Source organism: Phyllostomus discolor, chromosome 1 (assembly GCF_004126475.2).
Source record: "Phyllostomus discolor isolate MPI-MPIP mPhyDis1 chromosome 1, mPhyDis1.pri.v3, whole genome shotgun sequence".
Classification (NCBI taxonomy): Eukaryota; Metazoa; Chordata; class Mammalia; order Chiroptera; family Phyllostomidae; genus Phyllostomus; species Phyllostomus discolor.
In genome coordinates, this window is record NC_040903.2 from 172027004 (window position 1) to 172033003 (window position 6000).

The following is a 6000-nucleotide window of genomic DNA, read 5'->3' on the forward strand; positions in this document are numbered from 1 at the left end:
CCAAGATTTGAAGGAGGAAGCAGATAGTGGTGTCTGTGCTTGTGGCATCCCCAAAGGGAGCAGAACCGAGCATTTCAGAGGATGATGTGCAGAAAATAGTTGGTAGGGAAGGAAGCCAAAAGCAGCCTTGTTGCTGCATTCTCTTGAAAGGAAGTAAGTCTAAAAGTAAATCCTTGCCTTCAGGGAGCTAAGTCCAATGAGGAGACATTTAAACAGGCAAATGCAATTCGTGTGCTCATTGTTTTAACAGGAGAAGTACAAAGAGCAACGAAAGGCAGTGTGAGCAAAGAGAAAGAGGAGGGGGGAGGGGATATCAGGGAGCCCTTCTCCGCTGCCCAAGAAGCCAGAGACATGAGCAGACTCAGGCAGTAAAGCTCGGACCCTGCTGACCACACAGACTCTCTGACCTCGGGGAGGGTGGGGGAGCTGTCTTGTCACTCCACACATTGCCTCAATTCTCAACTCCAAGGACAAGGGAGAAAAATGTATGCTAGGCTTCAAGTCTGGGGAGGAGGAAGCAGAGTAAAGGCCAGGTAAGAAGGCATTGACTGAATAAGCCAGGGACGGAGAAGTGTGAGAGGAAATTTTGTCCCAGGAGGACTGAGAGGACTCAGACAGTCTTCAGCAGTTAAACTAATGCAATGGGGGGGAAAGTAGAAGGAAAGAAAAAATGGCTGGGAATCAAGTCTTGTCAGAGAAAATTCCCAGTCCCCATGTAGAGATGTAGGGATTTGAGCTCGGGGCCTATCGCCAGACGGCCAGAGTTCAAATCCTGCTACCAGCCCAGCAGTGTGACATTGGGCAAGTTACTCAAAATCTGTTCCTCAGTTTTCTCTTCTGTAAAATGAGAATGAAATAATATTACCTACCTATGTTAGGCAGATAAAATGAATTTAATATACATAGAATGCGTTGTACAGTTATCTGTCATGTCTATCTCCCATCCAAGTACTAACCAGGCCCGGCCCTGCTTAGCTTCCGTGATCAGACGAGTCAGGCGCATCCAGGGTGGTGTGGCCACAGACAGCTGTCACATCCATCAATGCTGACATTAGCTGTGATTATTGTTATTTCTGTATCTGGGCATGGTGTCTCCCAGCGATGTGCTGGTCCCCTTTGTAATGTCATATACTTTCAAAGACCCCATCAGGGCTTTTCTGGTAAATTACAGGGAGGAAGTGTGGAGGTAAACAAGAAGAAAGGAGGGGTTCCCTATGGGTTTAGGGGATACTTGTGCTGGATTGTTAGAATGAAGAGATGACCTCCTACCCCCTTGGAAGCCTGTGTGCTAGCCGGGCTCTGGTCTTCCTGCTGCAGAGACAGAATCCCGCAGGTAGAGGTACCACCTCTAACAGCTGCTTAGACCTTCTTGTCAAGGTTAGCCTGAGGGCCAGCTGTGCAATGAAGAATCGGCTTGGGGCTTTTTTACACCCCTTGAAGCCCCCTCTTTCAAGTGCCCAGTGTCCCTTTTCTCTCTTCCAAATGTCAAAAACCTGTTCTCCACCTATCTTTAGGGAAGGGAGCTGATTGCTCACTGGTGTGAAAGAGTCTGGTGGGAACTAGAAGTGTTCTGGGGATTTTCATTTTAGTGTGGGGGTCAGTCCCTTGAAGAGAGCCCTGAAGCTGGGAATCTCAGCTGTATGGGAGAAGGTCCGGACTGAAGAAGGCTCTTGAAGATGGGTGGGGCTTAATCCCTCTCACACTGTGTGGTTTATTAGAGGACACCTTCCTCTGTAGTTCTGGCTTGTGGAATCTCTTCCCAGGAATACATTTTAAAATGGGGAAGTGTGGCTACTAGGCCAATGAAAAGTGGCTGAGTAGGTCCAGGGTTTGAGCTCAGTGGCCTTTTCAGATTCTTGCTCTTTGAAGAGACCTCAGAGTACAGCCAAGGAAGTGCCAGAGGGCTTGAGGTCTATAGTTGGTAGAGAGATGCTTGCTCTTCCAGCCCCCTCCACAGGAAATGTAAAATTTTTAAAAGAGCTTAGAACAAAAGTGCTGCCAGAGACAACATAAGTTAGCTGCCCCCCAGTGATGAGACTAAAAGAGTAACCCTGAGCTTTTCAGCTTGGAAGGGAACCATGGCTTTAGAAAGTAGGGGACTTGTGGGAGCTGAATACACCTAGCAGGAGAGCCTGAGAAGCAGCTCGGCCTGTGAACTCTTTGAGGTCAATGCTGTGTCATATGTTTGACCCAACTCAGAGCGTCCTCGCACAAAGCAAGTGCTCTCTCAATGTTTGCTGAATGAATAAATGAAAGGAGGTAGTTAAGGAAAGCATACCTTAATGGGACCCTCTAAAAGCCTCCCTGACCACTTATCATCAACTATCCTATGAGTCCTTGGAGACAATGCTATGAGCTGCTGCCTGCAACTTGTAAATAGCCCACAGAATAAATCTGTGGCCTCTGCCAAGGATCCCCGTAACCCTCTAGTGGAAGCATTAGAAACTTTGACTGCAAGTCATGCAATTCCTGCAAGGAACTCCTGAAATCTTAATGTAACCTCCTAAAACCTCTAAAAGGATGTCTGGAAGGCCCTGTCTGCAATCCTTGGAAACCCCTACCAGGAGGCCTTGAAGGCTTGTCTGAAATCTCTGAAAACACTGCCGGGAGTGTCAGCCTTTTGGGGTTGAAGTAGCAGCCTGTGTATTATTGTACTGTCTTTGCCTTTGTAGCAACCACTCCTGTTGGAATAGGGGATGAGGAGGAAAGTTGTTATTGTTTCTAGTATCAGTGGTTGTATCTCAGTCCCGCAGACCCAGAGGGACCAGCAGAATAGAGTATAGAGTTTCCAAGTGTTTGATCAAGATAGTGGGCCTTTGGGAAAGTTGACCTTTATCTTATCAATGGTCAGATATTGGGCTTGAAACCACTCCTTGATGCTTTTGGTTGAAGGGTGGAAATCTTAGCCTGTGTACATTAGTGTGTTGTGTCGAGCCTGAATGTTTGCTTCATTGTTGAAAGTGGGAGAGCTTACAGGCAGCTGGCTTGGAGCACAGATTTTGATAGGAGTGGGTACTATCTAGATAATCATTTCTGACCCCTGGAACCCAGCACAGAAAAACAAGGCAGTCTTTCTTCTTTGTTCACAAAGAGATGATTCACATAATTCTCTACTCATGTGCTCAGACAGTTTCTTCCTCTAGGCTTCCCTAAAAAAAAAATCTTTCAAATGTATTTAGCTGTGAGAGAGGAAGACATACAAACATTCAAGTACCAAGAATTATGTCTGAGATAGAGACAGTCACAGGAACAGCTTCAGAACAAACAAAAAATGTAGATACACACTACAGCAGAGGGAAAGGGAAAAACACATCGAAAAGAGGGAGATTAAAGTAGAAGGAGGCAGTAAAGCCTGAGAAATCACGGCTCGCAGCATCAGAAACCAGCACAGGAAGGGTGCTGCTGTCGACAGAAGACAGTCTCCAGGGCAAACAATATACCCCCGTCATGTCTGTCATGGTTGGTGTCATTTCTTCTGTAGAAAAAATGTCTTTCTCTATTTCTGAGAGAGGGAGATGTGAGGAAAGCTAAGTGGTTTGAGGCGTGTGTGAATGGAGCGGAAATGGGAAGGGGGTAAGCAGGGGTGTAGATTGAGACGGAAGGATAGAACATTTTCTTTTCCCTACATCCCCCAACTCCCCCGCAACGTGTATACTAGGTACACTAGGTATAAGACCTAGTAGAATGAAGGAAAAGAAGAACTGGGTGGTATATTGGGGGTCCCCAAGACCAACCCCAGGTTTTATGCGTTGCTAAAACAACTCGCAGGATTCAGCATACACTCATACTCTTGGCTGTGCTTTGTTACAATACAAAGGAGAATCGGCGAAAGGACGCGGTGTATGGAGCCTAAAGTCCAGAGTCCTCTCCCTGCAAAGCCACACAGGACATACTTAATTTCATTCATAAATAGTTATATGACACTGCTTGTGGAATGCTGTCTGCCAGAGAAACTCGTTAGAGACCCGGTGCCCAGAGTTTTTACTGGCAGCTCTTCACACAAACGCCCTCCTCCTGCTGTGTGACAAAAACCTCAGACTCACAGAAGGATAGCAGATGTCCAGCACAAACCATATGTGTACAGTTTAGGCACTTGTGAGTTAGGGAGTCAGGAACCCTAAATCTGAGTTCCCAAAACCCAAGATGCCCACCAAGGGGCCAGCCTTGCATGCAGATCTTCCTAGGATAGCAGACCCAGGCCTGAAATGTTAACATCTTTCTGCACAAGTTACTTTGAGTGACTACTAACTGATGTACTCCCCACATGTCTTCCTTTCTAGTCAAGCTAAAAAGTGGAAATCTAGCCCTCACCTTGGGCACAATTTTGAGTGACCCCTAATGGGTTAGGTGCCCCTTAAGTGGCTCTGCTATGGGGAAAATGAGACTTGGTGATTGTCACGAATATCCCTATTTGGGCTTAAAATGGAAAAAGTTGTGCTGACACACCCTCTCCATATGCATGACCTGCCTGAAATTGGCTTTGGACTTGACTGCCTGAGGGAGGGCTTCCTCTGGTCCTTAGCAGCTTTTGCCAGGCATTACCAGGACCTGTCTCCTTTTGGTGTTACCAGCATGTGGACTGGATGAATAAGGAACTTTATTCCTTCAGTGCCCCGCTGGCTCCTTCAGCACCTTCTTCCCACTTAGGTACCCATGGCTATCCTTGTCCTCTACATCTCTGTGCTAAATCATTAAGGGTTATACGTCACAATGAAGTAGACAAGCTTGAAGGCTGCTCAAACAGTTATTTTTTTAACAATGAATTTAAATTCACACATATACTACTTCAGGGAGGCATTTCCAAATAACGAGCTGTGGAAATAGCTCACCTCCTGAACACAGGGAGTCAGCCACTCCAGATTCCTACCTGAAGACCTCACGTGGCAGTGGGATCCCTTTCAGTTTCTTCATCTCTCTCTGCACGGGTGAATGCTACTTCCCCTGGTTGACGAAGGCTGGGCAAAAATGGCATTTACCATTGGAGTCGTCCGTGGGTCAGATCCAGTTGTTGGCAGAAAAATGGCTCAGTCATCTTGTCCTCAGAGACAAGAAATGGCTGCAAAATTAGAAGCTGCAGGAAATTTCAAATATGAAACATTGATTGAAACATGAGATTTCTCATATCTTTTACAGTTAATGTATTTGGTTTAGGGTTTAGTATTTTCCCAACATGACAATCTTTTGACAATTTGCAAGTTTTTGATGCTCTGGAAGCTTTTGAGACCAAGATCAGGTTTTAGAAAGATAAATAAATAAGGGGCAGGGATTCCTTATAATAGTCAAATCTGAGGGGCTGTAAAGTGGGATCTAGAATTTGAGTCAGAAATCAACTCCCTGAGGAGTTTGTGTTGAAAGGCTTAGAACTGGCGGTGCCATGGTAGGTGAGAATTTAGACTCATAATGATACTTATGCTCCCTCCCCTGCTGATGAAAACTGGGAAAGCACTATTTAACTTAACTGGAACCTGGAAACTGAATTCTCACTCACTCTGAAGAGATATTTTTCTATTGTCTCTTCTGAAACCTGTGTCTTATGACTTTTCCTGGACAAGTCTGGGCATTTACCTGGAGGGAAACTCACATCTTGATTGTACAAGGCAACTTCCGTCTTTTGGATCCTTTTCTCAGAATTCATCCTTGGCCCATTTGTACAATGGAGAAGTGAGTTTACAGACTTGCAAACCTGCTCTTGTGCACTATCCTCCCTTTTCTTAGAATCTCTTCCCATATACCCCTGATTTTTCTGTTCTCTCCCCACTTTTTCTCAGAACTTGCTCATGTACCTTTATAAAACAATGGATGTTTTGCCTGCCAGACTGTTTAATTTATGAGAAGGTCCAGTCCCTTCACCTAAGATATTAGAGCTCCAATGATATTGTGGTAAGCGGTTAGGCATGAGAAGAGTAGAAACAATAGGCCAAATATGGAATGTCACCAGGCCTGAAAGCCCCAGGTACCTAGCAACGGGCAAAACTGGGGAAACAAGGACCAGCCCCAGGG